The sequence below is a fragment of the Eulemur rufifrons genome, chromosome 7 (assembly GCF_041146395.1).
Source record: "Eulemur rufifrons isolate Redbay chromosome 7, OSU_ERuf_1, whole genome shotgun sequence".
Classification (NCBI taxonomy): Eukaryota; Metazoa; Chordata; class Mammalia; order Primates; family Lemuridae; genus Eulemur; species Eulemur rufifrons.
This window is the reverse complement of record NC_090989.1, coordinates 265,433,157-265,458,472: the sequence shown is the minus strand read 5'-3', so window position 1 is coordinate 265,458,472 and position 25,316 is coordinate 265,433,157. Positions and strand designations below refer to the sequence as shown.

Here is a 25,316-nt window from a genome sequence, read left to right as displayed (position 1 = left end):
CCAGGTGTGTATTTAAAATGCAGAATTTTGAGCTCGCTCAGAGTTTGTGATTCAGACAATCTGGGAAGGATCCAGGATTCTGCATTTTTAACAAAGTACTGGTGGCCCACATTTTCTTTGAGAAATAGTAGATTTGGGGACTTCAATTTTATAATTTTCTGTCTTATGGTAACAGCATTTTTCAAAGTTGGGCCTATTTGAAATGGCTGTTATATCAAACTATAGAGGTTTTTTCATTATAGTGTGGTCTCTAAACACCTCCTATCTGAAAATTAAAATAAGAGCAAGTGAGCTGTTAGTTTCACTGTATTCTGCCAGCAAGGGTACATACTGTGTTTTGGGGACCATCTTTTAAAGACAGAATGAATCAAACATAGTGTTCTCAATAAAGAGTGGAAGGGAGTTGTAAAGGATCTGTGAAGTAGGAATTATGAGAAAGAAGAAAGAAAGGAAAAAACAGGTGATCTGATCTCTATCTTCACTGGCCTGATAAACCTTGAAGTATTTGAAGGGTGAGATCCAGTTTGGTTACAGAAGAGTAGCTGGGTTGCAATGATGGGTCTTTCAGGCAGGATGATTGGAACTACATTTTGGAGACTTTCTAGCAAGCTGTCTGCCCAAGGACTTCATAGTTGGCCTTGGAAGGTACTGAGTTTCCTATTATTGGAAGTGTTCCAGCAGATATTACAGAACATAGATTCTTCAGGGATTAAAGCATTGGATAAGAGGTGGAACTAGATGACCTCAGAAGTTTCCTTCAGATCATGAGATGCTGTAAAGTTTATGACCACACATTTAAAATAGTTTTAGGACACTATAAGAATCCAAGGCTGAAGTAAGACTAAACTATAGTTAGTCGATTGATTATTAAAACCAAACAGACACACACCCACCACACATGTCTGTGCCCACGTATGATAATGCCAGGATAGTTTTGGATTGCCTTTGAAGTTTATTATTTGCAGGTGTAGAAGCTCTTAAGTTTTAATTTGTAATGTTTCTAAAAGTGAAGTGCTCTGTCGAACTGTCTTTGATGATTTGATGTTTATACACTGCATCTGCTGTGAATTTGGAAAGCACTGCAAAATCACTCTTTTAAAGATCAGAGGAACGCTGGCTAGAATAAATTAAGTTTTCTCCTGATATTTGGGATTCTTGCTCTGTGGCTAGGGATCTGCCTTTGGGGATCTGTTTCTGGAAGGAAAGGGAAAGTCATGGCATTTTGTGCAAACTCAACTAGGCAATGTAAGGTTTTCCTATCATTAGCTAATAATATATATTTAAAGTCACATGGAAATGTGTTGCCTATGGTCTGAATTTTTTTTCCTAAATAGAGATTAAAATCTGTGGTTTCCAGTTCAAGGATACTGTACCAAAGAAAAATTGTGTATCTGATGTGGGTTTTGATGTCATTAAGGAAAGTGGCAATAGCCAAGCTTTATTAGCTTTGTCCGCTTTTTCTTAGTTGCGTTGGTCCTTTTTGCTTATCTTGAAAGGCCGTAAGTAAATGTTGACTTTTCCCCTCTAATTGCCAGTGATTGTAAATTTTAATGTGCTTTAAGATAGGAGGTTTTAGCTCCTACCTTATTTTCCTGGCTCTCTTGCTTCTATTGCTCTGGTTCCCAAGAATCAAAATTGAGGCCAGATGTGTGTCAACATCAGGAAACCCTGACTGGCCTTCTTGTTCTCTCCCTCCTCAGATATTAATGCAAGAAGGAAACTGGGACACCAGGGACAGCCACTGTTAACATTCTTCTCTAATTTCTGCCTGTTATTCCCCTGCAGGTTCTTTATGAGATCTGCATGTATTTTTGTTCTGTGCTTTAAAATTTTACCATTTTAAAGGCAGTGCTTTCCTGTAACATTGTAAGTCCCTGAAAACATTGTACATATGTAGATGTGCTGCATATTCGTCTTCCATTTTGATTATTTTAAAATGAGGGTTTCTTGCACAAAGTTTTACCCATAATTCTAAGGCCAGCTGACCTATCTGTGTATTCGCATGCATATGTATAAACATATTTTTCCTAATTGTGAAATGACAAAAATGTGTAACATGTTAACTATATAAATAATGGAAATTTGTAAAATATAAAAATTATAAATCATATAATTTGGCATCCATAATAAAACTTCTATTAATGTTTGTAAGTACCAACTCTTCTTCCCTTTTGTATTTATCTGTATAATTTGTTTGATCATTGATTAGAAGCTATAGGTAAAAATCATTCAAATCATCCAAATTCTCACAAACTGGAAATATTAGCTGTTAACATTTTGGTATGTCTCTTCATATACTCAAATGTTAATACATATGTCTGCTCAGTATTATTTTCTATTGATTTTTAAATAAGCTTTTTGTTATAAAAATGCTTTATATATAATTTGGAACCCCTGGAAAACATAAAAAGCAAAAGTAAAAAATGGACTGAAATATTTTTACTCAAAAGTAAGCCAACCATTTTTACCAATTCTTCCAAAGATGTACACTTTTGTCTGTAAACCCATATTTTTTAAAAATTAAAAATGACACAAGTATATATTGCTTTGTGGGTTTTTTTTATACTTAGGAATATATCTAACATTTTTATGTCAATAATTGCTCTATGAAATTTGTTTTGATGTGGATTTCTTTTTTTTTAATCTCACTATTTCCTGAATCTGAGGATTCATATCTACCATCAATTCTAGAACATTTTTCTATATTATTTCTTTGATTAATGTTTTACTCTTGTTGGATCTCTGGTTCTGGATATCATCCCATTAGGTATTTGAGACTTTTCCTCTATCATTCTTGCTTCGGAACCTTACTTTCAAATTTCTTTTCTTTGTCTCTGTCCTTCATTGTGTGTAATTTATTTATAGCAATGGTCCAGTTTACTAATTCTCTCTTCAGCTGCACTTAATCAGCTGTATTACTTACCTACTGAGTTTCTAATTTGAAATACATGCTTTTTATTTCTAGGAACTCTGAATCTTTTTAAAATTTGTGTGCTTTTTATCCTTTTGATTTGTCCTCTCTTATTTTAAAAGATATTAAACACTTTTATAGTCTGTATCTGATAATTCCAGTATCTGTAGACTTTATAGGTCTCATTCTGCTATTTGTTGTTTTTGATGACTCAGATATGTTGGCTTGTATCTACATTTGTTTTGTGATCCCCGCTTTGTGAACTCATGTTTCTAAGAACTTTTTCTCTGGGAATTCTTTTGAGAGCTTAAGGTGAATCTATTCAGAAAGAACTTGTATTTTCTGCTGTTTGAGGCCTTAAACGTCAACCCTTATTCACGTCAGTTTAAATATTTAGCTTGAGTTTTTTGTGTGGCCACACAAACAATATGAATTCAGGCCCCAAATTTATTTTTATTTTTATTTTTTTAATTTTTTATTTTTAGAAATGGGGTCTCACTGTGTTGCCCAGGCTGAATGCAGTGGCATGATCATGGCTCACCTCAGCCTTGAACTCCTTGGCTCAAGCCATTCTCCTGCCTTGGCCTCCCAAAGTGCTGGGATTACAGGCATGAGCTGCTGTGCCTGGCCAGGCCTCCAAATATCTGGATATAAATTCTCAGGGAGATTCTTTCTTACGTATGTCCAAGTATGAGACCTTCAGGTTTTCTCAGCCTCTCCTGTGCGACATGTGTAAGTATTTTTTCCCCTTAGTTGACCTGTTGAGGGTAGAATGTCCCAGCTTTTTGCACAGGACTTTGATCTGATTTCCCTTTTCCACTTGATTTCTGCCTTTAAAAGTCATCCAGGGTTGGGATATAACCAGCTGCCAAACTCAGTGTTTTTGTTTTTGTTTGTTTTTTTTTTTTCAAACCTCAGTTGATTTCTTGATATATTTTTGCTTCTTGGGAGATTCATTACTTTTGCCAACTTGGCTAAGCACTTAGAAAGGTAGGGTGTGTGTGTGTGTGTGTGTGTGTGTGTGTATGCATACTCAGCAGTTTGAGATGTTTTGTGCTGGAAGAGTTCAGCATATTTTGCCCTTATATTCCTTGAAAAGAAATCTACAGTGTGACTTTTTAAATAGCAGGACATATTTTATCTTTCAAATATATTTTTATTTACTTAAATAATCCCCTTCTTTGAATCTTTAAGGTTGCTTTCAATTTCACTGTTCAAAATAGTTTTATAATGGATGTTTTCATGTAGATATGTCGCATAGATTGCTAATTATTTCCCCACAATAAATATCTTGAAGAATTGCTAGGTGAAAGGATATGTTTATTTGGTTTTTGATACACATCGCCAGTCATCCTGAAGGGACAGAATGATTGCTCCATATTGAAATTCTTGATCACAGTGCTTAAAAGTGTAACAACTCTGTTAATGCTGAGTATTATAAATTTTAAAAAATTACCAGTATGTTAAGGGAAATGGCATTTATTTTTTAAAACTTAGATTTCTTTGATCATTTGAGAAGTTAAACACAATATTTTTAATGTTCATTGACCATTTGTATTTCTCTTATGATTTTCCTGTTCATGCTTATCAATCATTTTTCTATTAGGATACTTATTTTTAAATTTATTTTTATTTGTTTAAGCTATATATTTAATACGTATTCTTTTTTTTAAAGTTTTTTAATTATGGGTTCATAATGTATATATTTATAGGGTACATGTGATGTTTCGATACAGGCATACAATGTGAATTAATCAAATCAAGGTAATTGGGGTATCCATCACCTCAGGCATTTGTCATTTCTTTGTGTTAGGAACATTCCAATTCCACTCTTTCAGTTATTTTAAAGTATACCCCATCTCGGTGGTTTCCAACCTTTTTGGCACGAGGGACCGATTTCATGGAAGACAATTTTTCCACATATGGGGGCCTGGGGGGAGGGGGAAGCGGAGCTCAGGTGGTGATGCACAGCGGGTTCCTAACAGGCCAAGGACTGGTAATGGGCCCCAGCCTGGGGGTTGGAGACCACAGCCCTAACTTATTGTTGATTTTAGTCACTTTGTTGTGCTATGAAATATTGTTCATTGCATCTAACTAACTATATTTTTGTACTCATTAACCATCTCCACTTTGTCCCCCATCCCTGCTACCCTTCCCAGCCTCTGCTAACATTATTATCTTTTCTCTATCTCCGTGAGATCAATTGTTTTTGGTATTTAGCTCCCACATAAGAGTGAGAACATGTGAGATTTGTCTTTCTGTGCTTGGCTCATTTCACTTAAGGTAATGTTCTCCAGTTCCATCCATGTTGTTGCCAATGGCATCATGATATTCTTTTTTATGGCTGTATAATATTCCACTATATTAATACATATTATTCTTGTTTTTAAAGCTTTTAAAATATTAACAGTTTATCATATGATGTAAAGTATTTTTCCAGTTGTGCTTTTTTTCAAATGTAAAACTTTACAGGTTTATGTAGTCCCTTCATCAATCTTTATTATTTTTGCTTTGGCCTTATGCTAAATATCCTTTCACTCTAGGATTATGTAAATGTTCTATTTTTTTTTTTAGATCTTTTAAGGCTTTGTTTTTCATATTCTGATGCATAGGAAATAAAATCTGTTTATGTGCTGTGAAGATTTATCTCACACCTCATACCACTGTGAATTTATTTGACGTGGCTTGCCTATGTACCTATTTGGTATGATTTGGATAATGCCAAATTATTTGAGAATTATTTTTTTTTAAGGAAGTAACTTTGAAAATGGAATTTCTGTGGCATGGAATTGGTAATGCAGATGTTTATACAGGCAATGGTGAACCCCAGATTCATGATGTAAAAGGCAGGAGAGTGTGTTAAGGAAGAAGGAATGAATTAAGGGATGTGCTAAGGAAGAAGGCTGACTATAATGCTTAACCATTAGCAGGTCATCTTCCCACCAACTTGTGTTTCTTTTTCTTCCTAAAGGCCATTGGGAATGGAATGTGTGGGTTTGACTAGGATCTCGGATGGCTCTTGTATTGTCAGAGTTTGTAGTGACTTGAGAAAGCTGGGAAGACTATTACTAGCACTTTGTGTCTTGTGTGGTGTACAGCCTTTTGCATGCATGAATGAATGAAGGAGATTCACTGGTCAGGAAAGAGTTGTGTTTAAATACTTATGCTTTTGGGTAAATCAATTCTCTAGTTCATTTTTCATTTCTAGGGGCGTGATGCTTTTATTCATTAGTTTTTTTTTTGTTATTGAACAAGCCTTTATTGAGTACTGTCTATATGCCAGGCACACCAAACATTAGGATAAAAAGATAATTATGGTGCTAGCTTTATCCTCAAGAAGTTCAAAGTCCAGTAGTTGCCTAATAAGTGGAGTTTAGTATGATGAATGTTGTTATCACTTTTGTGAAAGGTGCAGAGGATGATGGCATAGAGGAGGGCATGACCAGTGCATTGCTGATGGTGATGTGTGCATGTGGCGGTGACTAAGAAGGAGGCTGCTGAGACTTCAGCCGGACATTGGAAGATTGAAAGATAAAAACAACTTCCATGGCCTTGGGGATAGAGGAAGTAGAAGAGGGCATTTGAGTCAGTGAAAATAGAAAATGAAAGGCAGGCAATGATGTGTTTTCTAGGAACTCCAAATTTTGTTGGTAAATAATGGAAGACTTGCTAGTGGAGGAGGCAGAGGCCCTATCAGGGGAGGTCTTGAGGAGTGTGCAAAGGAATCTGAAGTTTGCCTCATCCCTCCCCAATTCTTAACAATGGAAAGGATTTTGACAGTGTTATGTTAGATCATCATGGGAGGTTAAATTGGAGAGGGACAGAGAAGTGAAATGAGATGAGACCCTTGCAATTGTCCAGGGGAGGTGACCTGAACTATGCAAGTGACAGTGGGGGCTGGAGGAGAGAGCATAGATTTGAATGTATTGAAAAGTATAGTCAGCAGGATTTAGTGACACACTCAGTGTAGAAAAATAATAAGCTGGATTTGGGCTGTCTTTAAATTTGAGGTGCTTCAGTGATACACAGGTCAGTTGGAGTAGTGAAGTGTGTTCTGGAGTGGGGATGTGTAAGTGGGAATCACCAGCCTGTAAGTGTCTGTGGAATCTGTTGCCGTAGATAAGAGGAGCGGAAGTAGAATAGGAAAGGGGTAAGTAAAGAACTTGAGGGTAAACCAACACTTCCTGATCCTCAGAGGAAGAGGGAACTGCAAAGATGCTTGAGAAAGAGCTATCAGAGTAAGCATCAAGGGAACATGGTGTCATGCACAGGGTGAGTTTGAAAAGGGAGTGATTAATGATACAAAATGCCACCAAAGGGTCAAGTAAGATAAGGACAGAGAAATTAAGGATGCAAAAGCAGTAAGCAGTTTCTCTGCTACTCTTGGCCTTAAAAAGAGGGTGGGGGAGGGGCTAGGGAGAGGAGGAAGAGAAGAAGTTAGGGTCAAGGGAGTATTACTTTCTTTTTTTCTTTTTTTTAAATAGGCATTTTAGTATGTTTATAGTCTGAGGTCTGAGACCTAAGGAGAGAACAAAGGTGAAGCTACAGAAGAGAGAATAATTGGATGAAGTAAACTGTAGGTCAAAAGTAGGCATGGCCAATTGAGGACTATGACGAATGGGAAAAATGTCTCACAAAGTTAGTGTTGGCCAAAATTGGTGACTGTGACTATCATTGGAAGATCCAGGTTTCCAAGACAAGCATTTCACAAATGTTTGTGGGGGGCTAGGCATGGGGGTTCATGCCTATAGTCCCAGCACTTTGGGAGGCAGAGGCAGCAGGATCATCTGGGCCCAGGAGTTGAAGTCTGCAGTGAACTGGGATCACAGCACAGCACTGCAGCCTGTGCACATAGCAAGTAGCTATCATATTGGACGGTGCAGGCCTAGACTTTGGAGCTGCAACCTTGCCCCATTTCCTAGCTGTGTAGCTTCTACCTGGGTTCAGAAGGCTTACTCTTTTGGACAAGCACAGCTCCACACTTGGGCACACACCTGGGGGAGCAGTGCAGCACTCGCTGGACTGCAGCCCTAGCTCTGCCACTCAGCCTGGTGCCCTTGTGCAATGAGCAACCAGTACTGATGACAAAGATGATCTACCATGAATATTTCCAGAGGCTGTGAACCCTGATTGCTGAAACAGGAGGAAACCCTCGCCCATTCCTTAAAGAAGTCACCTAATCAAAGTGAGGCCTGTTGTTTCCCACATCACAAGTCAGTACTAAGAGACTTGACCAGTGACAAGGAAATTCTTCATGTTAGGATTCTTCCTGTACCCAGAGCTTTTAGAACTGGACTTCTCTGTTCTCCTGTATTCTGGAGGCCATGAACTGACCAGTGGATCATTTATTGTGCTTTCTGATTTATGAAAAAACTTTGTACAGAATTTCTGAAAGTGGTGGGAGAATGGGGGAATAGTGGTATTGTGAAGCCACCCAGTCTACGGTAATTTGTCATAGCAGCCTGAACTGACTAAACCAAGTGCACGGCTGTCTGGTTGTTTTAGAAAGCAGAGCTGCACACTACGGGGGTACTTCCTGCTGCTCTTTTCATTCTTGTATTTTGGAAAATGATATGGAGTAGGGGAGGTCTGAACCTTCTAACTTATTTCTGGCTGTTCTTTTTCAGCAAACTGTTCACTGGACACTGATTGTTTTTAATTCAGCTCCATCTGCACTGTACTTAATAGATATTACTCCCAGATTCTTATAAATGGCTGGCTGTTAGTCTTGGTTTCAGAGCCATTTGGAGTTTTTGTCTTCATGTATATTTTAACTGGAAATTGGGTTGGGGACATACTGGGGAATTTGAGCTGATGTCATCTTTATTCAGAAGTCAGTTATTAACCATTTGCAAAATTTATTGATTTCACCATAGCTTTTTGATCTTAATGAAATGTCCCTGGATTAAACTGACTAATCTCAAAGATTTTAAACTTTAGTGTTTCTTAAGAGGATTGATACAGCCATCTGGAGAATAATGTAGTATGTAGGAAATATCTTTGGCAGATTAAATTCCATTTTTGAATGATATAAAACCCACCTGTGTCCATATCTTCTGTCTTCTTTTAAATTTCTAGTTTAATAACTTAAAAAACCTGTGTATGAATCAGATATTGCCTTTCCAGTAGAGCTATGGTATGATCTTATGGTCATGAACAGGAAATGAATTTAAGAAGCCTCAGACCTGTTGTTGGCCAGTCCTTTTCTTAGAGGAGAGCTTGCTATTGACTTTGTCAAAATTAAAGCTGTTACTTTTGGCAACACTATCCACGATTCCGATGGACAGCACTAAATAGCTTCATTCCACAGGTCAATTCATATAATGATGTGGTGGGTACATTTTGCAGCTCTCTTATTCTTGTGGACACATGCTGAGGTGAAGTCCTGCTCAAAAATAACATGTTCCTGGGGGCTTCTTTACCAGAGAGCTCAGAGTAAAATTTTGCACTCAATATTGAGATTCCTATTTCCCTTGCGCAATTTAATCCACAACTCCAGTTCTTTTATAACATTTTGTAACCTGGCTGATATTTGTTTGGAGATAGATGGAGCCCCAAAACTAAGTAAATTATGGAATATGCCCTTTGCTTGGAAATGGGTTTCTTGTTTGGAGAACCTTTTGCAGCTCTGGGTCAGTGTCTCCTTTATGTCTTTCTCCATATGAGAAAGTTGGTAGCCTGACTGTGAAAGAGTTAATGTTTCCCAATACCAGGCACTGACATAGGCAGTAGGAGAAATCTGGTTCATTTTGTTTCAAAATACACCATACTTCGAATAAGTACAAACAGCTGCAATGTGGGCGTGGGGCCAAAAGAAATCCGTGTGGCGCTATGAACTCCAGCTGAGAGGAGTTCATGTAACGTGCATCTGAGATCAGGCTCCATAACGAAACCATCAGACCCCAGCAGGAGAAGGTCCTTGCGTGTCACCCTGATTGCCTCCACAGCCACCACCCAGAGAAACTGGGGCAGTTCTTTGGAAAGATGGCTTTTTAAAAAAAATCCAAAATTTTTCCACTGGAGTCACTTCTCTGCTGTGGGTTGAACACACAGCATTTTGTCTTTTGCGGCCCAGAACTACAGTCCTGTAAAATGGAGAAATCTGGGAATACCAAATATTTGTAGATTTGCCACCTGCTCATTTAATCTCTATGACTTGGCTTAAAATAGCAATGACACTAACCCCAGTCCTACAACACCCTGCTACCTTCTCAAGCCCCGGGAAATTCTTGGTCAGGCAGAACCCACAGCCCATGAGTCTGGTTGTTTCTTCTCCCAGATTTTTAAAGTAATATCATGTTAACAAAATTTAGTTTTTCCTTAGCTGATTACTTTTGTACCACAATTCCCTATCTAATGTGATAATGCCTTATCTCCTTTTTGGAGCGTCATCAAATCCCCTTTTCACACTAGTTAGAAGTTTTTTTGTGTGACATTCATCCTTCTCTACATATTTGGAATACTCCCTCTGTGTTTTTCTGGACATGTAGGACAGCATCTTTCAGGCTGATGATTAGATGGTTAGAAGTCTTTGAAGTGGGGCCTCACAGCTATTTCTAGGTCACACCTCTCGGGCGTAGGGGCTTTGTGGCTGCTTAGTGGTTTTTTACTATCTCTTCACAGTTTATTTTGTAAAGAAGCTTCTTTTCCTTTCCTTTTCCTGCTGCTTTCTTGATAAACAGCTTCAATGATTATTTTTAAAGATGTCCACTGTTATATTTAAAACCCTTTCATAACAGGAACGCAAGACTGTTAGCATATCATTCACATAAGTTAGAGAGAGGCCCCCCTCCTTGTTTTGGTTTATTTTTATGATTAATCATTGTGAACAGAGAAAAGCCATTTAAGTCCCTTTGTTTCACTTTCCTAATTTCTTTAACATAGTGAAGTTTGAGATGTTATTCATAGAATCGTTATATTCAAGAATGAGACCAGCCTTTTTTTTTTTTAATTGCCCCCTCAAGTTGATAAAGTCATGTATGTGCATTTTTAGGAAACCAGAGTATTTACATATCCTCAGCCCAGCTGGGAACAATTCATCCTGTAGCACAATACTAGTTTTCTTCAGGTTCCCTCTAGACTTACTGTTTTAAAGAGGGATTGCCAAGAGGGATTTCGCTGAGGAAGCATGGTGTGTACTGGGAGCAGGAAAGGAAATGAAATTAAGCACCTCATTATTTTTCCCATGCTGAAGTCGATACTAGGATTGCATTCAACAGGTATTTTTTTTTTTTTCCCTCTCAAAACTTTGGGCAGGATATATAAGTCTAGCTAACTTTTATCTCCAGTTTAATTAGAGGTTAGTGAAAGAAACTAGATTTTTTATTTGGCTCTTGAACTTTGAAAATAAACAAAACTTTCATATTTTTGAATAGCACATTGTGGGCCAAACAACATCTGGAAGAAATTATTCTCACTGGTAGGCAGGAGAAATTTCATAATATACCATCTTCAAAGAACATGGTACCTTGTCACATTTTTCATATATCCTGGAGACAGAAGTGGTACTCAGGGCCCCATTGCTGGAGCATCTGCTTTTTTCTTTGTTTTGTGTTGAATGTAAATGTATCTTTCTAACACTATAATATTTCTTTAGCTTTTGAAAATAACAGCAAAGCTTGGTGGTGTGATGCTGCCTGCACTGTTTACTGTGGTCCAGACTTCTCCTTTTTCAAAAGACCTATTTGCCTTTTGGCAAGATGCCTCTTACAGTCTGTGATTTGTCTGAGATGTCTTTTCCTGTCTTCTCTAAAATCAGGCACATGTGTGTCTGGGATAGTTGTGTAATTTGTAGCAGTAACTTCTAGCCAGATTAAAAAAAAATTTTAAATTAGATTTATTCTTCAGCATGTTTATTCTTATGGCCAGTAGTGATGCATGGACACTCTCTTCCACTGAAAAACACTTCCATTGAAAAGCTGCAAGTGTTAGAGCAGGAGACTAGGAGAGAGGGCTGAGACCAGTTGCAGGGGCTTGCAGAGTGGGTGCAGGTGTTAAGTAAATAAGCCTCAAACAGAAGCTAACTAGAGGGGCTGCTAACCACAGAAAAGGACTTCAGTGGGCTTATCAGCTATCTCTGAACTTTGGCTAATTACAGTATTATTTACTTTATGGTTTTAAAATTTTTCCACCTTAAAATCACCACGACAGTTCTGAGACAACCATATAAAGTATGAAAATGGGGAATCCAATTCTAGGAATTATTACCCAAATTCTTAGTAAAACGCTACACCTTAGCCTTGAGTATTCTTCCCATCAATTGATAAGACTTCAAAAGACCAAAACCACTTCCTCCTAGTGTATCTGGTCTTTTCAAGCCTGCCTGCTTTCTTACTCTTGAGGGAGCGTACTTTTGCTTTCAATCTTTCAATAAAAAAGCTGCTTGCTTGGCTTATGGGGTGCTTCCTGAAATTCTTTTCCCAAAGATCACCAAGAATCTGGTAAAACCTCTACTGGGAGGCTGCTAACAGTTTGCGATTTGTCTTGAGACATCTTTTCCAGTCTTCTCTAAAATCAGGCACATGTGTATCTGGGATAGTCTTGTAATTTGCAACAGTAACTTCTAGCCAGATTAAAACATTTTTTTTAAATTAGATTTATTCTTGGGCATGTTTATTCTTATGGTTAGCAGTGATGCATGAACACTTTCTTCCATTGAAAAACACTTTATATTAAGGGATGGTGTTTCTCCTCCCATCCCTGCTCCTTTTCCTCCTCCTCCCCTGCTCAAACTCCTTCCTCTTCTCTCAAACTTATAGAAAAGTTGCAAGTACAGTAAAAAAAAAAAAAAAAAAAAAAAAAAAAATGTGAAGAACCTTTTATCTCCCCAAGTCAATTGATGTCCTAACACCCTCAAATACTATATAATATTTTTCTCACAAACAAGGACATTCTTCCATGTGGTCACAAAACAATCATTGATCAGTAAATTAACTTTGTTATTTTACTATCATCTAATTTTTGGATCCCATTTAAGTTCTTTCAAATTAATATTTTTGACAGCAAAGGGTCTGGTTCAGAATCTTACATTGTATTTAGTTATGTCTCCTCTCAGTTTCCTTTAATATGGAATAGTTTTCCAGTTTTCCTTGGCTTTTATGGTCTTGATTTTTTTTTCTCTCAGTGTTTCATTTTGGATAGTTTATTTTTTTTCTTCACATAGTAAAATGGAGAGGTACAATACATTATAATTCCAAGGAAATTTTTATATTACAAATGCTAATTTTTTGCTTAAATTTGGAAGGGTCTCAATAACTGAAAAACGAGGAAATACAATCAAGGCTGGCTGAAATCTTGTTTATATTACCATATATTCCTAATCACACATTATTTTAAACTTCTGTTTTTACCATTTTACTAATCTTTTCTTCTGTGATGTCAAGTTTTCTTTTAATCCCATGCAGAGTATTTTTCATTTTATTCATTGTATCTTTCCTCTCTAGAATTTTGATTTGGATCTTTTTAATATATTTTGCATCTCTTCTTAACTTTTTTTTTTTTCTTCTTTTGAACATTTGGAATATCATTGTAATGACTGTTTTACTGTACTTGTCAGTTCTAACAACTGTGTCAGTTTTGGGTCTATTTCAATTGAGTGATTTTTCTCATCGTGGGTCATATTTTCCTGCTTCTTTGTATGACTGGTAATCATTGATTTGATACCAGAGTATGTAAATTTTACCTTGTGGGATGCTGATACTTTTATGTTCTTATAGGTATTCTCAAGCTTTGTTCCAAGTCACAGGCAATTATTTGGAAACAATTTGCTTTCCTTATGTTTTGCTTTTAAGATTTGTTAGACATGATCAGCTTAGTGTTTAGTCTGGGACTAATTATTCCCCATTACTCAGGCAGGATGAGTACTTTGCCTGACGTCCCATGAATTAGGACTTTTTTCAGTCCTGTTGGTGTAAACAGAGACCATTCCTAGCTCTGTGTGAGCACCAGGTATGATTACCTGTAGTCCTTTCAGGTGGATATTTCTCCAGCTTCTAACAGTTTTCTCACATGCATTTCTGATCAGTTTTCTGTTGACTCCTCAAGGGGGAACATTTTGCAGATCTTTGGAGTTGTCTGACTTTCTAGTTCTCTCTGGTACTCTCTTCTGTAAGCCCTGGCTGCCTTGAGCTTCTTGGATTCTCAGAGCTCTCTCTTTTAACTCATTAAGTTCCCTGGGTTCTACCTGCATTTCCCCTATACCAGGGGTCCCCAGCCTGTGGTGAGTTGTATAATTATTTTGTTATATATTACTGTGTAATAATAATAGAAATAAAGTGCACAATAAATGTAACACATTTGAATTATCCTGAAACCATCCCCCCCCGGTTGGTCTGTGGAAAAATTGTCTTCCATGAAAACGGTCCCTGGTACCAAAAAGGCTGGGGACCGCTGCCCTATACTGTGGCCTGAACTGTGTCCTGGATACTCTGGAGGCAGAAAACTGGGGCAACCATAGGGCTTACCTTGTTCCTTTCCCACTTCTCAGGGATCCTTGTCCTTTGTTGTCTAATGTCCAGGGTTTTGTATATTTTATTTTTTTGGTTGTTTAGACAGACAGCTATATCTCATCTTTGTTACTTCATCTTAGCGCTGTATATTATTTTTCTGTAGAAAATTAACATGCCCGTACCACGTCTGGGTATAATACATATATATGTGGTATTTTTTTTCTGTGTTTTCCTAAATAGGGGATAGATACTTCAATACAACTTAATTTTATTGGCTGTATAAAGTTAAATTACTTGTAAATATAGTTTTAATAACTCAGTTGGCAAGTACTGTATTGTTGGATGCTTAGATTGTTTCTGAAATTTTTCTGTCAAACATGATATTGCATTAAGCATTCTTGGAGAAAAATCTGTGCCCTTAGTATTCTTTCCACAGTATAAATTCCTATTAGTGCAGTTATATACCTTCTGATTCAGCATATTTTTTGATGCAAACCATACATACATACATCTGTAATGCATTCCAGAAAGGTTTTAACAATTGCACCTATACTAGAAATATATTTGAGTGCCTATTTTCCTACGTTGTATACAAACACGTCAAAAAACTATCTTTCAAGAGTAACTTTCTTATGTTGAGGTACAGTTTTAAATCATTATCCTTCAATTCAAGCACTCAGAATTGATTTTGATTTATTCTCCCAAAGGTGCTTGAATTTTAAGCTACTTGAAACCTTAAATAATGGAGGATGTCTCTGTCTTCAGAACCCTTTGCTGCTGAAAACTGTTACTCTGGGCTGAATCATTTTTCTTACCACTGCCGCAGACTTCTGTATTCTGACTAGCTATTTTGACACTTTGGTCCCACCCCCATTTGGTCTCTTTTCTTCCCTATTTTCCTTCCCTTCATCTCTACCAATATGAATATATATTCATATTCCATTATTTTAGGCCATTTGGGAATTACTTGTGATGTTAGAAACATGCACTTACTTTAGAAGGAAATACCTTCCAAGACTGCTTGGTCTGCTGTGGTTGGAAGAGTCTACCTTGCCCGAGGCTTGGTTATAGAGGTTGTAATTCTCCTTGTCCTGAAAACTATGGACTGAAAACACTCCAGCTTGGCTCAGTGGTTCCTTCCTTAAGCATTCCTCAATATAAATACATCGGCCTGGTGTGGTAGCTCATGCCTGTAATCCCAGCACTTTGGGAGGCCAAGCAAGAGGATTGCTTGAGGCCAGGAGTTTGAGACCAGCCAGGACAACATAGTGAGATCCTGTCTCTACAAAAAAGAAAAAACAGTAGCTGGGTGTGGTGGTGTGTTGTCTGTAGTCCCAGCTACTCAGTAGGCTGGGGTGAGAGGATTGCTTGAGCCCAGGAGTTGGCGGTTATTGTGAACTATGATCACAACACTGCATTCCAGCCTGGGCAACAGAGCAAGACCCTGTCTCTTAAAAAAATAAAAAAACAAAAAACAAAAAAAAAACCATACACACACACACATGTTATATATATTAAAATGTATCCACCCTATCCTTTAGGTTACTTCCGCCCTAGGTGGGAATTATAGTTCCCATTCATCTTTACACTGCCCTGGGCCCCCGTGTAGGTGGCTGAGGGTCATGGCACGCAGATACTAAGATGATCAGGAGTTCAGACACTGTGGGCCATGGACCCTGGAAAGAAACAGGGAAGTATGAAGTCTGTCTCTTAAAAAGTATAATTCTCTTACTTTTTGAGAGGATTTTCTTAATCCTCTTTGTTGACTCCTCTTCCTTCGTTCCCCTTTAAAATGTAGATCCCATCCCTTCCCTTCTCACTCTCTTCCCCCATGACAGGTCACACTGTCTCGAGTTCGTTTGGTCTCTAACTCAGAAATCTGAGATTAAGACAGTGAGTTTATTTATATAATTTTTGGCTGGTTTCTTCAGTTTCTAGAATGCTGGACTCTGAACTGATAAAATACGCATCAAATAGTGCGATAGTGATTGTGTTTCTTTCTGCAGTCAGTGTGAGCAGGGTGGGCTAGCTGTCGTCCTTCCTGTGAATGCGTCAGCTCTGTGCCATGTGCAAAGCACGATAGACTTTGAGGCCAAATGTAGAATAAAAGATCTGATCGAAAAGCTGGAGAAGCAGATGGAAAAACTGATCCTGTGAGTGGAAAAGGGAAGATTTACAAGCATGAAGTATATTGTCTCCTGTGAGTATATGGAAGCAAGATCTTAGCGAGGCCTGATACTCTGAGGAGGAAAGTTTCTGCAGCCACAGGTGGTGATGGTGTTTTAAAACAAAACATGAGGAACTTATTTGGTTTCTCAAATGCTTTTTAATTTCTTTGTTCTGACTCTGCAAGTGAAGCAAGTGAACTCTGAAAGTGGTCACAGCTTCCCTCATCCCAGCTGGACCATTTTCCTCACTGTTTTCCTAGGAGGCAGTAGTAAGGATGGGTAGCCCAGATAAAAAGTTCCCCTTTCTTGTTCAATTTTGGTTCTTTAAATATGAAATTATGATTTTTATGAATTTTAGAAATAAAACAGTATCTCTTGGTGCCTTTCTCAAAAGGTGAAGAATTTTCTCCTTTTTCTTGGGATTTTCTGGAGTTTTCATCTTAGCTTATTAATTATATGTATTTCGATTGTATAGCTTTTCCCCCCCCCCATTAGTTATAATGCATTCTTTTTTTGTCACCATTATTATCACAGGTATTCTGTGTTTGCCTGGATTGACAGGGTGCTCTTGCCAAAGTTCTCCTGAACACATTATTTTGATTTGTCAAATGAGCAGTTGTATCATGTTGTCCAGTGGAGTTTTCAGGGAGAAATATATCCTGCCTATATTTAAAAGTGCCTTGTTCTTGCTACTGCAAGTAAACGACAGTTTGGCTAAATGTAGAAGTTTTGAGTCATTCCATATTTCTGACAAAATCTTGAGATTTGTTCCTTTGTCTTATCATCTGTTGGGGTCAGGATGATGGCTGTGTCCAGCTCAGTTTTTCCCATTGTGATTTGATTTTTTTACCCCCACTTGATTTTTTTTAATGGGAATTTTTTTTTAAATTTTGAAGCTTAGTAACTTAAACCTATGTTTCAACTACAGATCATTTGCTCCATATTTTTTTCCTGTAATGTGGGCTCTTTTTAAAAAATTGTGATAAAAGACACATAACATAAAATTTACCCTCTTAACCATTTAAGTGTACAGTTCAGTAGTTTTAAGTACATACATTCACATTGTAACCTTCAACTCCTGAGCTCAAGCAATCCTCCTTCCTCAGCCTCCTGAGTAGCGGGGACTACAGGCACACACTACCATACCCATCTAATTTGTTTTCTTTTTTGTAGAGACGGGATCTCACTATGTTGCTGTCTGCTCTTTATCTTCATGAGATCCACACCTTTAGCTCCCACTTATGAGTGAGAACATGTGATATTTGTCTTTCTGTGACTGGCTTATTTCCCTTAACATAATTCCTCCAGTTCCATCCATGTTGCTGCAAATGACAGGATTTCATTCTTTTTTATGGCTGAATAGTATTCCTCTGTGTGTGTGTGTGTGTGTGTGTGTGTGTGTATCTCTCACCTTTTCTTTACCTATTCATCTGTTGTTGGACACCTAGGTTGATTTCATATCTTTGCTATTGTGAATAGTGCTGCAATAAACATGGAGGTGCAGATGTTTCTTCAATATACTGAGTTCCTTTCCTTTGGATAAATGCTGAGTAGTGGGATTGCTGGATCATATGGTAGTTCTATTTGTAGTTTTATGAGGAACCTCCATACTGTTTTCCATAGTGGCTGTACTAATTTATATTCTCACCAATAGTGTACGAGGACTCCCCTTTCTTTGAATAATTTAAAAAAAAAGATTATAGTAGGTACTTTGTTTGGCAAATAATGCTAGTTATCACTGTTACCATGTTCACAATATAAATATTACTCTAAGCTTTTTACAAACTAACTGAATATTTGATGATATCAAGTACATCTGGTTAATTGTTAAGTATGATTATGGCAAGGCAGTTTTTTTTTAAGGAGTTTTTATTTTTTGAGGACAAAAGCTAAATGTGGTTGATATGCTAAGTTATTTATAGTGCATATATATATATATATCATGCTGAGTTATTTATAGATTAAATTAAATGATACCTGTGATTTTTTCCTCTTCATTTTTTAAAAATATGTATTTTAATCGTCATAATAATTATATATTTATGGATATATGTATACAATATGATATTTCAATACATGTATACAACGTGTAATGAACAAATCTGAGTAATTAACATATCATTGGTTAAAACATTTATCATTTCTTTGTATTGGGAATATTCAAAATCCTCTCTTCTAGCTGTTTAAAAAATAAAATAAATTGTTTACTCTATTCACCCTACAGTTCTACAGAACACTGGAACTTATTCCTTCTATCTAGGTATAACTTTGTGTCCCTTAACCAACCTCTCCCTATTCCCACCTTCCCAGCCTCTAATAACCACTATTCTACTCTCTACTTCCATGAGGTGAACTTTTTTAGCTCCCACATGTGAGTGAGAACATGTAGTATTTATCTTTCTGTGCCTGACTTACTTCACTTAACATAATGTCCTCCCGGCTCATCCATGTTGTGGCAAATCATGACAGATGTTTGTAATTTAATGTGTCAGATGGCTCTGAGGCCCACTAAGAAAGAAGAGTGCCTGCTCCCACCCTCCCAGTTTGTCTTCCCCAGAGCTACCACGTTGAGTCGTTTCAGTGGCCTCATTTGCTATTTGCATTGAATCTCTAAGGTTTTTACTTCTTTAAAAAAATTTTTTTTATTGTGTACATGTTTTGAAATATGTATACATTGTGGAATTCTAAGATTCTTACTTCTACTTTTTGACTTGTCAGTTTTGAATATTTATAGATTTACCATGTGGAAGGTGTGCCACACACATACTCTATCCTGTACCTCCTGGTCCTAATACAGTTAGGTTGTGATTTTGACTAGGCCATTATTCAATGTTAATGTGATGATGACCTTGTTAATGTTCATACCCAGCCATGTCGAATTCTATGAATCCTTTTCCTCTTACGCAAATTTTCTGTTTTCCTTTAAGTTAATCATGCTTTTGATGTTTGCCTAGTTTTCTGTGTGTTTATTACTCATTCAGTTCAAGTGCTCTCAGTTGTAGAAATCCGCTCTCAATATATCCAGATGGACAGTTATTCTGCAAGTCTACCTTTTGAGTCTTCTTGTCACCTCCTTCGATCTTCCTTCACAATTATGCCAGGAGTTCCCTTTGTTTTTCTCCTGGATTGGACTCCTGTTTCCTGTATCACATGCCTGCCTTTTTCTTAGTTTCCTTCCTGTTTTGCAGAAGAATATCTTCCAATAGAATTACAGGTTGTAAATTACTTTCCTCATTGCTTCATTGTCCTCTAGCCTTTAGAGTTGCTATTGAAAAGTCCAAAAACTTTCTAATTCTGAATCAATCCTTTGTTTATGAGCCCCTCCTACCCTCTTTCTGATATCTTATAGGATTTTTCTATATAGTCACCATGCTGTACAGTAAATCTCTTGAACTTACTCCTCCTAACTGTAAATGTATATCCTTTGACCAACATCTCTCCATCCCCTCTCTGTCCCAGAGGCTAATCACAGCAGCCTCTGGTAATCACCATTCTACTCTGTACCGCTGTGGGATCAACTTTTTTAGAGTTTTGAATTATCCGCTTTTAAGCATCTTGGTTTTGTTTCAATGAGTGCAATATCTTCTTCTTGATGTTACTATTGTTAAGTTTTTTCATCTGCTCCAATTCCAGAGAGAAAAGTTTTCCAGTCTTGGGCCTTAGATACTATAAGACTAGCTTCAGATGCTATTTAGCTCTGGTGGGGGAACCAGATACTAAGAAAGACAAGCTATAGCTCTGGCCTTCCTGTATCCCATCTTGTTCCCCTAGGGTTGGGGTTCAGGGTTTTTTCTACTTGGTTTCTGCCAGAGCGCTCTGAGGAATGATATACAAGTTTAAAAATTTTCCTCATCTAATCTAAATTGTGGTATATCTGAAACACGTTTCTTTTTTAAAAACATTTTGATAGATTTAGGGGTATACCTGATTTTTAGTTACATGGATGAATCGTATAGTGGCGATGTCTGGGTTTTTAGTGTACCCATCATCGAAATAGTGTACCTTGCATCCGATAGTTTTTCTTTCCTCATCCGCCTCCTGCCTTCCCTCCTTCCTAGTCTCCAATGTCCCTTGTGCCACTCTCTATGCCCTTCAGTACCGATACCTTCAGTACCTCTCACTTATAAGTGAGAACATGAGGTTGGTTTTCCATTCTCACATTTATTTGTAACGCTTTTCTAAAATTTTGAGGATAAATTTGTCCTTTCCTGGTTTCAGCATTGATAGTTTCTTCTTTCCTCCTTTAGTAGTTTTGTTCATCTATTTTGTTTTGGGGATGAAGGCTTTAAAATCTTTATCCATATAGCTTTTCCCTTCCACTGGGAGGTCTGATTCATCTGCTTCACTAATTTTATTTTCTGCTTTATTTTGCCTTCTACCTTCTACTTGATTCATTGCTTTAATTCAAGTTCACAATTTAGATTTTCTTTTTTCTGGTTAATGTAAACACATTTCTGGTCTCATATTTCTTTCCATGACTACCTGAACTATGTTCAGAGATGCTGCTGTGTCCTTAGGAATTTTAAGAACGTGAACTAGAAATTTTCTAAAGTTTTCTCTTTTATGTAGTACACCTATTTCTTAAGTAAATATCTGCTCTGATTCTAGAATCCTCCTTTTATTTTGTACCATAATATGTTTCATTTGCCTGATGGATTTGGACTTTTCTCTGTTGCATATCCTCAGAGAGGGAAATCTATGCATATTCAGTATTGGGTATTACCCTGTGTTCTTTCAGGAGACTTGTATGAGTCAGTGTTTGACTCAAGCCCAGATGAAGGAAAAAGGTTAGGTTTGTAGTAGATTAATTTACCAATTAGAAATTCATCTTCCTGTGAGGCCTGGGGAGGGAGCCAGCATCAGCCCCAGAAGTAATCAAAGGGAAGTTTGCTTCAAACCAGAGACTTTCTTTTAGGGATTTGGTGTGGTACTCAGTGATTAGCAAGGTCATTGTCACTTGGCATGGCTGCCCTTGCCAGAAGCCAGCTCATAGTGTTTTTTTTCCCCCACATGTTTTCTGTGGCAGTCATCATGGCCACTTATAAATCAGAAGTAAATACCACCGAGGTTACTTGCTGAGTTGGCTTCTGGAGCCAGGAACCCTTTTAAAGGAATTAGTGTATTTTAAATGTACCCCAACTCCCCGCTGGCTTAGTTCCCTCAGCTCTCATGCCTGTAAACTAGGGGTATCATTATGGGTTTATCGGCTTCTCATTGGCTTATTTTTGTGCATTTGAGTTTCACATGAAGGGGATGTTGTGCCTTAGTTCTTTTGTCAGCCTCGCATGTTGGTTCTTTCCAGTACATATTTCTGGAAATTTAAGCAACAGTTGGGATCCATCTGTAGATTCTAGGGCTGATTCAGGATATTTCCCAGTCTTATAGTCAACTAGCCATTTGGTGATCTGACACAGAGAGATCAGCTTATGTGGCTTTATTTGGAAATTGTATTTTATAAATGTTATTTGAATTGTGTGTGGGAGGGGAGGACATTAATTCATACCCATTGGCTGTGGGGTAATGGATGAATGGTCCAGTAAATAAATAAATGGCAAAGCTCATCTTTTGCAAGTGAGAGGCATTAGAGTTAGTTTTATGGTTCTGAGAAGAGCAATATAGATTAGAAGAGATGCCTAGGAGAATAGAACATGGAGACAACTAGGAAAGGTAGAAGGGGCCTCAATAAGGGTCCAAGGTCAGTTGGAGAGTCTGATGTCAGTGGGGTAAACCCACACTGTATTGTGGTTTTCTGTGGGTGGAATACAGTTTTGAAGCTTAAGCAAAGGAAATGGAGAGTTAGGTTGATGGCAGGTTAGAAGACTTGCAGAACAGGTATTCAAGTACTTGGAGCAATTTAGAGGGGTGTATTTCTTTAAAAATTCTTGTGCAACTTTATAGTTGACAGTCTGGGTCACTGATAAGGCAGGGCGCTAGTGAAAGGTTCACTTCTGTCAAAGTGAACCAGCTTACTTAGCTAGAGACTGAATGGTATTGCTACTTAGGTTATTGTCTTTTTTGTCTTGTCTAGTTCTGTGATTTGTGTAGTTTTGTAAGTTGGGAAGTAAATAGATTTCATAGATTTAATTTTAAGACATTACTCCCGAGAGAGTTGATTTTTACCTTTGAAGTAATGTTGTTCAGCCCTCGTATTTGGCAGAGTTAAGTAACCATACACTATTTTATAAAGAGTTTTTATAATTTGTGAATAGGTTCAACAAAAGGCTCAAAATTAGATATGTCTCAAATACTTTAGGGGAAGACAGTTAATTTTCTGTCTTATTGTCTTGAAAATATTAATCTAACAATATGTCCTATATATTAGGCATCTCAAGGGAATGAAACACAAAACAAGGGTCACATCATTAAAGTTTTATATAGATGAGAACAAGCCAGGGTTCTCTGTCTTGGGGTTACTCTGCAGGTCATCTGACTTTTATCCTGCTTTCTTCATTTTCTATCTGACATTTTTGTTTAAAGATTCCACGTACTTTCCATCTCTTCTTAATTTATGTTCATTTGGAGGGTTGGTCTATGGAAAGACCATGGGCTGTAGAGTCAGTCCTTGCTCAGATCTCCACTCACTCACTTCCTGGCTGTGACTGTGGATATGTTACATAAGTTTTCAAAGGTGTCTCCTCTATGAAGTGGATTAATGATATCTGCCTCAAACTCTATGTGAAATGACTGCCCCAAAGCTCAGCATCCAGTGGACTTCCATTAAATCTCAGTCTCCCATTTTCTTTCCTTCTGTTAGCAATAATGCCATATGGCATATTTATTTTTGGGTCACAGCAATTTCTATATCTCTTTCCTTACTACAAGATAGCAGCCTGTATCCACCTTTCAGGCAACTCTCTGTATTATAAATGTTGAAAATATTTTTAGATTAAATTGCTTAATGACTTGGCTTAGCTGGAATGATATTGGACCCAAACATGTAGTATGAGTTTTTAAGGACGGAATCTTGCTTACCTGCTTTTTTGTTTTTTAGTTATCATGCTATTGATATATTCATCTATCTATCTCATATAGAATAGAGCAAGATAATTGGGAATTAGGAATATATAAGAAGGAGAGAGGAAAAATGAAAGTAGAAGTGGCCATGAAAATGATGCCAGGAATAAGTTTAGTATAAAACAGTTTACCATGCAGTCCTATGATTTCCTTGGGGTAGGCTTGACACCTTAGTGGTCATCATGAAAAAGGAAAGGCATTCTTGTATACATATACCTTTTTCCTGGCTTGTTCATTTAAATTCACAGTGTGCCTAAAATTAAAAAAAAATTAAACATTAAATGAGACTTTATTACAGCTCTTTTATTTGTTCTCCTAAAACTGGGACTAAAGAGAACATCAGTATTGTCTCAGGGCAGCCATGGATGAATTCTGTATTGAATGTTATACCTAGATAGCTTGAGAACTTTACTCTTACTTGTTAATAAAAATAATCACTGTAACAGAGGGGAAGAAAATAGGAAGATTCTACAATTCTAAACAATTAGAACCTAAAATGATTGAATTTTCATACCACCCAGCAATATCCTTTCTTTTATTCAAAAGCTATTTATTGAGCATCTCTGGAGAACTAGAGGCATAATGAATAAGATTGAGCCGGCCTCTGCTTTCAGGGAAGTTCTGTCATTAAATAAACTTTCTGGTTTCACCAACATGCAAGATGACACTTGAACACTTTTAAATTATTGGAAAATGATACTTTTCATTATAGTAAAAGTAATGAACCACAGAGATGTGATTCAAATGATTTTTGAATGATTGAATGATTTCAAATGATTGAAATTTTCATTGCCTAGAAATGAAAAATTTTCTTATAAGAATTTTTCTTTTCTTAAAATGAATTTTTTTTTTTTTTTACCTTTTATACTAAATTGAAATGTGGAAACAATCAGATCAGGCTTTGGACAGAGCTAGGGCCATGCTTTACTATAGGGAATTTAGCATCATTCTGAGTTTTCGTAATGAACATATCAATAAGAGATTTGGTTATACTTTGTGCTTATTTAGCATCTCTTTGAGGATGTCAGAAGGATTTTAGAAATGTCCTCTTCCTCACACATGTGGGAGTCTGATTTACGAAGCTCCTCACTCACCTGTCTGAGAAACCAACTCTTTCCTGTGACTGACTCCTCTACTGTAGAGGTTTCTTACCTTTCTTTAATCTTGAAAATGGTAACTAAGTTCCTTGAGAAAAATGTAAACATGGAACATATTCACTGTCTTAGGTTTCACACAGGACTGAGAGTTGGGGTTTTGCTGTAGTCCTGGTTGCACCACTAACTGAATGGGTGAGTCTAGTCTCTTCTCTTCTCTAAGCCTCAGTTTTTCCATCTGCAAATGGGTAGGGTTGAACTGGGTGATCTCTGACCACTCGATGTGTTACAGTAGTCCACCCTTATCTGTGGTTTTGCTGTCCGTGGTTTCACTGTCCGCGGTTTCAGTTACAAACTCAGTCCAAAAATACTAAGTGAAAAATACCAGAGCTTTAAATTGCTCACTGTTCTGAGTAGCACAATGAAATCTCATGCCATTGATGGGAAATCATTCCTTTGTCCAGTGTATCCACAATATATATGCTACCTGCTCATTAGTCACGTAGTAGCTGTCTCTGTCATATATAGGGTTCGGTACTATCCACAGTTTCAAGCATCCACTGGGGGTCTTGGAACATATCTCCCTCACATAAGGGGGGACTACTGTATTCTCTCTGCCCTTTGTATATAAACTGTCAGCTCTCGATCGTGGACCATTCAGTTCCCTTATTGTTTAATGATG

At 37.3% G+C, this 25,316-nt stretch overlaps 1 protein-coding gene across 3 annotated transcripts in view; it reads left to right on the top strand.

Annotated features, from left to right (window-relative positions):
- The window catches only part of LPAR1 (lysophosphatidic acid receptor 1), a 130,864-nt gene that overhangs the window by 25,127 nt on the left and 80,421 nt on the right, over positions 1-25,316 (top strand). The window lies entirely within an intron of this gene.